Source organism: Octodon degus, unplaced genomic scaffold, assembly GCF_000260255.1.
Source record: "Octodon degus isolate 3935 unplaced genomic scaffold, OctDeg1.0 scaffold00132, whole genome shotgun sequence".
Taxonomy (NCBI): Eukaryota; Metazoa; Chordata; class Mammalia; order Rodentia; family Octodontidae; genus Octodon; species Octodon degus.
This window is the reverse complement of record NW_004524708.1, coordinates 5297154-5308492: the sequence shown is the minus strand read 5'-3', so window position 1 is coordinate 5308492 and position 11339 is coordinate 5297154.

Genomic DNA, 11339 nt, shown 5'->3' with positions numbered 1-11339 from the left:
ATATTCATTCATTCTAATATCTTGCATTGCTAGCTCAACCTTCCATGGAGAACTTAAGTTAGTGTTGGATAAAACTATTTTCTAGTCCTAAAAATTCATGGATAAGCAGCTTCCTATCTGTTCTTGCCAAGATCCTGAAGGCCATGTAATGTCAACGGGTGTGTGTGGTGGAGAATACACTCCTGCTTCAAGTGTGTGGAGTGTATACCAAGGCTTCCAGCCCCATTCTGGCCCTTACTGTTTACATCAGACTCACAAAACTCTCTTTGCCACTGAATGTCATATTTTACTTCAATCATAGATGATGTTACAGCTCCTAAGATAGATGATCAAATATCTCTTAGATTCTAGAATCAGAAATCAGGGTCTTCTGTTGCAGGGTCTTCTTTCACTACCTAGAAATTCTTTTCAACATATATTCTTTGACAGTCAATTGATACAACTAGAATGTGTTTTATATTCTTTTCTTCTGGCTTGCTGTGCCTTCTGCAGATCTCCCTTTCTAATTCTACTTCCCTGGAGAATCTGCAGGTCCACAGCAGTGTGAGGATGATGCATTCCCAGAACTGTTACTATTTTTCATAAAGAAGCACACTGGTTCCTCTCCTTTCTATCTCCACACACTCCATCATCACCTGCGTTCACTTACGAGCTTATCTACATGCTTATAGCCACCCAAGTGAGGCTTGGAGAAGCTCCTCCACATGATGAAATATTCATGGCAACAGTGACTTTCTTTGCAGACGGGCTCAGGGTGAATGCCACTTGGAGGAACACTGCATTGTGTATGGGTGAACTGCTGTGTCAAAGAGCCTGGAACACAGTTGAGGGTTGCTCGCTGGGGCCAGTAAAAGGCAGCATCAAAAGAGTGATCTGAAATGTGAAAAAGAATCAATAATCATTCTTCAGAATGAGGCCTTTTCAAACATGGCAAATGTCACTGGCTCTTGGCAACACTAGTTGAGGCTTATTCTCTCCAAAAGGGCACCACCAGAGGGGTGGAATGAAAAGCCCTGGTATGCTATTCTCTGAAATGGCAAAGTGACAGGAAGCAGGCCTGGGGAATTCAAACCTGGAGGTCAATTAAATATGCATGATTCCTCGGGGTCTTTGCTCGCTCTGCTCTAAGAGCTGAGCTGGTAGGGTTGGGGCAACAGACCTGGGGTGGGACCAGCATCAGCAGAAGCTTCGTGCATTCACTCTCTCATTAATTTTAAGTGAACATCAGAAGCAGTGGTTTATTTCTTAGCTATTCAATTGCTTCTACTTATATTCTACAACCTAGTTTTCCAATCCAGGAAGCTAATCCCTTGCCTCAACTCCTCCTAAGCTTCTCATACACATCCAAGCATGTTCTCATCTCTGATTACTCCTCCTGTCTCCCTCCGAGGGAGGGAGACAGAAGGAGTAATTGCCTCCCAGAGGCTATCTGGGTCACTACAGTGGCCTCTCCTCCAGGTCCCTGTTTGGGTTCTGTTTGCTCTTTGAATTCCCCATGTACATACATAGTAATGACTCTGATTCTTGCATCTAACCATACCATGCCTCAGAGGTAAACTCTGTGAATCTGAGGACTGACCTACAAAAACAGACATCACACACCTCACACTACTTTCCACATATTTCACAATGGGGCTTTGCTCTGTTATTTAGCACCCTCGACCCACAGATGCGACCTACTGAAACTTATTCTGTGCTTCCTTCCAGCCTCCACTTGACACCAACCTGTGCTCATCCTTCAAAGGTCAACGTCTGTACTGAATAATTTCACAGGGGTAAGAAGAGCTACAGATGTGTACACTGCACGTTGGTGGCACAACTGTCACAACATGAGTCTATTTTTTTGAAACTTAGAAAAATGCAAAATTAATCCATAGTAATAAAAATATCAGCTACCCATTGGAGGTGAGAAGGGTTCACCAGAAAAGAGTAGCAGAATTTCCTCTTGGGAGACGAAGTTGTACCATCAAGTATCTTGATGTGTGTGGCCATTACATAAATGTCCACATGCACACTTTCTCGGTTACTTTTCTCTAGTTGCTGAGACAAAATACCCAAAGTTAAGGAAGGAAAGGTTTATTTTGCTCACGGTTTGTGGAGGTTTCAGTCCATAATCAGCTGGCTCCAAGGCAGAATGGCATGGCGCAGGGGCAACAATCCAAAAAGAAAGCAAAGCACAAGAGAAAAAAAAAAAAAGATGGGGGGAAAGCAAACTTCTTTACGGCCTTTACATTGTACATGGGCTATCCGCCACCACCCACACCATTTCCCACAAGTTGAGGATGTTTGCAAAGTAAAGACCCTGGCCACCTGCTGAATCACTTAGTTGAGCTTTTAAACTTTTCAGCTTAACACAATGAACAGCGTCCTAGAGTAGTAAGGGCACGTCCTTTTCACCTCAAGATGTAGAACTGCTGAGTTGCTTAGTTAAGCTTCTAGACTCCTCAAGTTGACACAGTGTATCAACCTTAACACATACAACTTCCCTGAGCTGTAGTAAAGAATTAAAAACTATTATGTGGACTCGCTGGGAAAGAAAGCCAGACCCATAGACAAGCGACCCTTTGGCAGAAGCACTCTAACACTCTAAGCTCTGTGCTAACACAAGCACCTTCCCTTTTTCAAATTCATGACCCACAAAACTTATAATCACACAAACTAGTCCTTCTTACTGTTTTCTCCTGCTTAGCCTATGATATCTTTATAAAAAGGATGGAGCAGCAGTTTTCTTTTTATCCTGATCATTTGACATGGTGTTTGGTCACAGGTCACTGAATGAACTGGGATGGGAAGTCACCAATGGAGCAGGTTTCCTCCTTCTCAAGTGGAAGGCTGTCACTGTTACCCATACCTCCTTGTAGGCCTGTGTGTTGCTCTGCAGGCAGAACTCTAAACCCAGCACCCTGTCACCAAGGTGCGTGAACAGACTGCACTGTCTTCCCATTAAGAAGCTGAGCGGAGGCAAAATAATTTGCACAACAGGATGACAGATGAACTGCATGGCACTGAGCCACAAGAACACACAGCGGGGCTTGTCAGCAGCGTGAATATTAGACTGGTTAGTTGTTTAAGGAAAGCAAAATTAATTTGTAGCTGTCAGTCAGTTGAGTGGGATTTGCTTCAGTTCTGAAATTTATTGACAGCCTCTAATAACCAGCACTTACATTGTCTTTTCTGGAAGCAAGCAGTGAAAGCCAAGTACTAGAAATATGATGCTCACCTCTGGTTCCCAAGCAAAACAGAAAGAGGCCATTGTGGTCATATAGTTTTTATACCATTTGCAAATTTTAATAGACATTTTTGCTATTGGAAGCCTCCCAAATTAGCTTGGTATTTTTCTTTATAACTGTAAGGTTAACATAATCTGAGTGTTTTGGCAAGGTTTACAGCACAGAGAGCAGGGGAAAAACACTGCTACTGCCTATAACAAAGAGGATGCTGAAGGCTCAGATTCAGCAACCATTTTATTGAGGGACTTATGGATATGGGACATAGTTTAATTTTGACATAGTTGACATAGTTTAATTTGCATATTGTGAAGAAGAGATGTCAGTGAGGAAATTTAAATTATAGAGGTAAAGGAATTGCCCACTATCCTATAATAAGTGTTAAACTCAAAATTTAATGCACCATGAACTAATCTCATGATCTATCTAAATTAAGTGCTTGATGAAATAATAACTTATAACATTAGCTATGCATCTTTTAGGAAGGAGCAAAGTTTTTCCTAAGTCTCCTTGTGTTCCCCAAATATATTTTTCTTTTATTCAGATAAACCAGCTTTACAAATTGAGATACACAGACTCCCCAGCATACCATTTAGCTCAAAGCATATGTACTGACAGCATCTAAAATTTACTGTGCATTTACTTTTGCACAATGGAGAGTTATAGGGGAGAATAGAGTCTTGATGCACAAGGAGCCCGAGTCTATAGCTTAGGAGTTGATCACTTTGACAGGGTTTAAGGAAAGATAAGGTGGGGCAGTCTCAGCCTGACAGGCTCTGCACCGGGGAATCTTAGCAAAGTGAGAAGCTGTAGGTTCCCTCAAGGCTACCTTCTACCTCTGGTGACAAAGGTCATTGCTTTTGTGGGACTGCAAATCCCTGAGAAGTTGCAGGAGCTGTGAGACCTGGGATCCCATTGACCCCTGGGCTTCTGGTTTGAAGCCAAGATAACACTCCAGTGCAGGAGGAAGTGAGGATGCAAGTCATGCTTAGACTTGCATCTTTTAGAGAGAGAGAGAGAGAGAGAGAGAGAGAGAGAGAGAGAGAGAGAATGGCAGGATGAGAGGATGGGAGGATAGGAGGATGAGATTTTAAAGAACTGGCTCGCATGTCTGTGGAAACATGAGAAATCCAAAATCTGCAGAGTAGATGGGAGACTGAAGATCTGGGTACATATAAAGATCACTCTGCTTCCAAGTGTGTTCTGCTCAGTGGATATCATTACTTTATTTACTAAGGTTTTCAACTGATTGGATGAGGCCCACCAACATTATCGGGTGCAATCTACCCTTCTCAGATTCTACTAACTTAGATGTTAATGTCTTCCAACAAACACTTCCATAGAAATAGCTAGAATAATGTGACATAAATTACCTGAGTATGTGATCCAGCTACACTTATAAGACATATTTAAATTTCTGAGTATTTTTTTAAATCTTCTGGGTAATAGAAATCTTAATTAAACAATGATGAAACCCATAATTTACAAAATAAGCAGAGTTATGCATAGATGATGCACAAATTTTTAATTGAACAGATGCTAATGGTACTATCAGACAAATATAGGAAGAAAATGGGATTCAGTCATGTTGAGTTTGAAATGGCACCATGACAGCTAGATGTAAATATGCACAAAACATTCATTGCAAACACCGGTGTGCATGTGTCAGCTTAGGTGAGGAGAGACACACTTTGAAACTGTCATTCCATAGTTGACTGCTGAAATCAGACATTTACAAGACAGAGACTGAGGAAAAGCTGAGGATGGTCCTCTGAGGAAGATCAACTTTTTATATAGTGAGAAGGTAAAAATAGAATTACAGATATCTTGACACAACAGTGAATGGGAAAAGAAGGTCTAGGGAGAATAACATAGTAGAAAGAAAAAACAAGGGGTGAGGGTTTCCTCCGCTGGGAGTTCAATATGCTTGTGGCTATAAATATCAGCTCATACTTTTCTGATGGATGGATAAGACCAAGAGAGAGTAAGACCTATATAAAAAGAAATGTAACTTTTGTATCTGGTAAGTTCAGTTAGATCCCCTCAGGATTTAACCTGAAACCCTGTACCTCAGTTTGTAGAACCTTTGTTAGTGTCAGCCATGTGTATGAGTCACGGCCATTGCTTGACCAATTTGCTCTGTGTAAAAGCTTGAGAGAATGTTTTCTCTCCATATGACTCTCCTTAGGGGTACTCTACATTATGGATCACTTTCCTCTGTGGCCCCATAATCTCCTTGATCAGAAAATTTGGGACACAATTGAGTTATAAGATGTTACAGTACAAGTTCTCCTATTTTGAGTCCTTACTGATCTTGAAAGGCTAAAGCCAAAATGTTGGCTGTCCTTGTAGCCCTTCCAGCATAAAAGTATGAAAATGAAGTATAAAAAGTAAAGTCATATTAATATGATGAGCTATAAAAGGCTCAAGTCAACAACTTTGGACACAGACAGTCATATGGAAAACCCACTACTATTATGGACTATTGGACTATATTGGGATGTTTTGCTGAATTCATGTACCTACAGTATTTAAATGACAATAGAATGCCCTTCTCTGACAAAATTAAGCAAAAAAGGGGAATACAAATAAATGACCTTACTGATCCTTACTGATTTTCCACTTTGAGTTTTATGAGGAATATCCCTATACCAATTTTGTATCTGTATACTCAAAATAGATAGGATTGATATACAGCTCCATTCTCTTAATTCAATGAATAGTGAGGTTTGTTCTAATAGTGTTTGAGAGAGGATATCAGGTCTGCATCTTGTACAGTGAATAACCACTAAGACAACAATATGCAATGTATTAATTATTGAAAATGTGCTCGTAATCAGTTGTGAAACTGTCTCATTGCTATTTGGTTCTCAATAAAAATAGTTTTTTTTTAAAAAAATATTAACTCACCTGGAAGACTGGAAGAGGAAGGAAGTCAGGATGACCCAGGGAAGACCTAAAAGGAAATTTGACAACTTCAAATGCGAAGACAGCTACAGCCACAGCAATACCAACAATCTGTGAGCACAAAGGGTGAAGGAAGAGTACGTGATGGCAGAGGTGATAGGAGAGAACAGATCCATGCTCAGATCGTTTGAGGGTAGGGTGGTGGTGGAAGAAAAGGGCAGAGCATTTTAAATGGGATTCTCATTGGGGGTTCATTTTTTTGTTAAGAAATGTGTATGATGCATAATAAGTCCATCGGTTTTAGAAACTGGTAATATGCATATCTCATGTTGTTCATTTTTACTCCATTTCCCCCAATTCTCTTCTCATTTCCAATAAGTTTGCTTCATTTTTCTTTTTAACTATCTCTCCCTTATTTCTCTTTGAAAGATTTATATTTTGTGTTTCTCACAGGAGAAGCTATGTGATATTTATCCTTCTGTGTCTCACTTATTTCATTCAACCGTATGATCTCAAGTTCCATTCATTTTCCTACAAATGACTCAGGTGAATCCCTTAGCAGTACTCCATCGTGTATATATGCCACATATATAACCATTATAACCTTCCTTATCTAACCATTTATTGATGGGCATATCGATAACTTCCACTATTTAGTTCTTGTGCTGCTGTATCTAGTGTTCACGCATCGCTGTAATATGACGACTTTAACTCTTTTGAAAAGGTAATCATTACAGGTATCTTTTATGACTGGGTATAATTTCCACTTTGAGTTTTATGAGGAATATCCCTATACCAGTTTTTGCAGGGGTTGTACTATTTATGTTCCCACCAACAGTGTGAATGGGTTCCTTTCCCCCACAAACTCTTCACAATTTGTAGATTTTTTTGAGTCCTTGTTGATATTCATTCTCACTAGAGCAAGCTAGAATCTCAGTGTTGCTTACATTTGCACTTCTGTGATGGGTAAAGGCCCCCAACATTTTTTCACGTACTTATTAGCCACTTGTACTTCTTCTCTTCAAGTATTTATTCACTTCATTTATCCGTTTTTATTGGGTCTTTTATTTTAGACCGTCTAACGTTAGAGCTCTGTATGTGTTCTAAATATCAGTCTTCTACCCAAGGAGTAGTGTCAGGTTGTCTCTCCACTCTGTTGATTGTTTCTTTTACCATACAGAAGCTTTATAATTTGATGCGAACATAGTTGTTAATTCTGTGCATTATTCCCTGTGCAATTGGGATTGTATTCAGAAAGATCTTGCCTATGCCCGTGTATTTAAGAGTTTAACATATTTTTTCTTACCATCAGAGTAGGCAACACTTATCTCCATCCCTGCTTTTCCTTCCGGGTGAGATGTCATCACTAACTTAGTACTCTTAGCCTCTCTCTATCTCTTCACTTCCTCTTTCCCCGGGATGTGTGAAGCGATGTATTTTATTTGGAAAGGTGGAAAAAAAACTCTTCTCCTCACGCACAGTCCCCTCAGTGCAAGAAGCTTGTCTACCCCTTCCTGCTACATGCGCCTCCTAGTCTTGGCCCTGTCTTGGAGACCTGCAGGGTGTCAGTATGCCTGCAGGAGGGGCCAGTATGTCTATCCACCCACGGACTATGATCTACAAATGTATGCCTTTCTCTCCAGTGTCATTGTCACAGGTAATAAAAACAAGTATTTTGACACACTTTCTGCTATTTTCTGTCTTCGTTTTAATAGATTAATTGTGCATGAAGAATAGGGACTATTATTGGGACCTGAATTCCTAACAAGTATGAAGATGAAAGCAATATATATATATTCTTTGTCATCCAAGAGTACACAAAACCACTGGGGGTGTCAATGGCCTCACTCCTCTATATGTCTCACAGCACTTGCACAGTTCATACTTCAATTAACGATGAATGAAGTATTCCCCACCTGCCACACCCTCTTACATTTTTCACTTTCCTAAATTGGCTACATAGCAGGATAAAGTAGGCAGAATGTGGAAGTCAGATTCAACATAAAACATTCATATCCACTGTATGAGAGGAGATCCTACAAGTCAATAAAAAATGGGCACTAATTAGAAAGAAAATGGGGGGCAAGATAGCTCAGATGCCTAAAGCACCTGCTTAGGCAAGCACGCAGGGACCACAGTTCAATCCCCGGCACCACATGCCACAGCAGCCCCACCCCCAGGGTAGGCTGAGCCAGCCACAAAACAAAACAATAAAATAAAATTAAAATTAAAAAAAGGAAATGGATTAGCAGTGGTTGACAGATTATGTCGACTAGAGAGGTTTAGAAGTTTAACTAAGTGACTCAGCAGGAAGCCGGAGCCCTTACTTGATAAATATCCTCATCTTGTGTAAGATGAGGGTATGAAGACACATGAGTGGTGTGATAGCCTACTTATAATATAAGGGAGGAAAAGCGGTTTTTCCCTTTCCACATTGTGCTGTTGTTGCTTTGCTGTCTTCTGCCTCCTTGAACTGAGGCCATGTGCCATACCACCCTGCCTTGGAACCTGCTGAGTATGGACTGAAACCTGCACAAACTGTGAGCTAAATAAATCTTTCTTTCCTTAATTGTGGGAGCCACATCTCAGTGATGAAAGAAAAGTAGACAAGACAGATACAAAAATTGAAATGGCAAAAAACGGGCAAAAGCTAATTAATCATTTCATTACTTCACAAAGATTTAAGTTTGGTGATGTACAGTGCTGGTGAGGACTCAGGGAAATGGGCAGTGTCCACTGCAGTTTTCAAAAGTGCATAAAGTAAGGAAGACTTTTTTTAGAGGGTGACTCAGCAGCAGTAGCATGATATTATCTGTACAGTCTTTGTAAAAGCAGTTTTATGCATAAGAATTTTTTTGTGTGTATTTGGTAAGGCCTACAGGGTCTACAGGGTCTCCCTACACAGAATGGACTCGTAGTGATTCTCCTGTTTTCAGCCCGCCAAGCACTCGATTACAGGTATGGACTGAAACCTGCACAAACTGTGAGCTAAATAAATCATGCCCAGTCTCAATGGATGTCTCAGCATGCCCCGGGGGGCAGAGCCAGCACAGCTCATCAGGTATCAAACTGCTGTCCCTGTGTCCACCTAAGCAGGCACTTTAGCCTGCTGAGCTATCTGGCCAGCCCTAAGAAATTATTCTTGAAAAAATACATTGCATATTCTCAAGCACATTTGGGGCAATGATGTTCTTTTTTGCAATGGCAGAAACAATTTAGTATTGGTTAATGGAGACTGCTTACACAAACCACAACTCTAATCTATTATGGAATATGCTAGAAAGGGTCTCTCAATATCTTATTGACATTTCAAGCTGATGTATGTATGCTATGTATGTATTTTGTATAGGGTCTTACCACACAGTTTGGACTCATAGTGATCTGCCTGTTTTCAGCCTCCCCAGCACTGGGATTACAGGTGTGCACCAGCATGCTGGGTCTTGGTGGCCAGGTCAGCATGCCTGGGGCTGGGACTAGCATGGCATGTGGTGTGGAGGATTGAGCTCTGGTCTCTGTGCTTGCTTAGGCTGGCACCTAGTCCACTGACCTATTTCACTGGCCCTGGACATTTCTATCTGAAAGTTAACATTTTAGGCTGGATAAATCTTCATTGCAGGAGGCTGCATTGCTCATTGTAGGATGTTTGGCAGCATCATACTCCATCGCACCCCTTATCCCAACAGCTGTGTCAACTAAATATGTTGCTAAACACTGACAAATGTCTCTTATGGGGCAGGAACATAATGAATCCCATTTGAAAATCATTCTTCTGCTTGCCACAGAAAGAATGACTAATACAGTTTTAAATATTAAATAAAAGTGCTCTAAATCAAATTTTCACATACATGGAAAGTTGTTACTAGAGAAACTGGTAGAGCACCCCATTCACTACTGAAAGGTATAGGTGAGGACGCACACAGATGTACATAAATGACAAGCATGAAATAAGTGTGGGATGCATTTACTCAAGTCCTTGCTGCCACATTTCCTCTGAATGGAGAGGAAAAGTTGAGCTTTCTTTTTCTTTGGTTTGGGGGTACCACTTGTGCCCCTTAGGAAGTTAGCAATTGTGTTCCACTGTAGGGAAGAAAACCTGGACTCTGACACTCAGTACATGCATGGAGGGAGGCAGTGCAGAAACCAGGTGGCTGGTTTACCATGTTTTCGAAGCGGCCATGTTTACCTTCAGGTGGCCTTCTGCACGCAGTGCCTGTGCTCACAAAACAGCTCCTCCTATGGCCCCTCATTCAGGAAGGCAAAGCACAATGAGGCGCTGGGCAAGTGGGGCTCATCCTTTCCGTGGGGATGTCATTGGCCAAAGCTGTGTCATCTGGCTGCTCTTATCTAGGTGGAATTTGATAAAAGCAATTATTTTATTTAACCTGAGACATCACAACCTTGAACACATTCAATGGGAGGCATTTACAAAGATCATCAAAGGTGTAGAATCTTTAAAAAATGACAATAAAAAGAAGGAGCAATAGCAAAGCAGATTAGGGTAAGGAAGAAAGGTGAGTATAGCAGGAAAGATGGACTGGTTGACAAAAACGAAAGGTAATAGTTTTAGATTTGAAGACTTCTGCCATCACTAGCTTGCTTTTTCGGCTGAAGACAATCTATTATTTTTAGGCTGTTTTTCCAACTGCAAAACGCCTACCTTAGGAGATGCCTTTAAATATCGAACTGAGATGCTTTTTCTAGCACTGTAAGAGTAGTAATTCCATATAGTAGGTGTCAAGAAAAGATGATTTTGTTCCTTCTTCCTAGAATACTTATCATTTACTAAACTTACAACAGTCAAGCAGACAGTCTCTTGCTTCTGTAATTGTTTTGCGAATGTCACGCTGTATTCTAGGGAGACTTAGACAGGGATTTTGTAGTCCTGTGGGATATTGAAAAGACAGAGATATCCTTTGTGTTCCATCCTACTTTTCCTTGGGCACTTTGACCTGCCTCCCCAGGCACTGAGCAGGACCAGAGACACAGCAATTTAAGCCAGAGATGACAGAGAATGTCCAAGGGAAGGAGAAAGAATGACTGCTGTGAGGCTGAGTCCTGTGGGCCTCATATAGGCCTCGCCAGACTGCTGTACTTGGATCTGTTGGAGGCACTTAACATGGGGGTGAAAGACAAAGGAAATTCAGGAGGAGAGAGAGAGAGAGAGAGAGAGAGAGAGAGAGAGAGAGAGAGAGAGAGAGAGAGAGA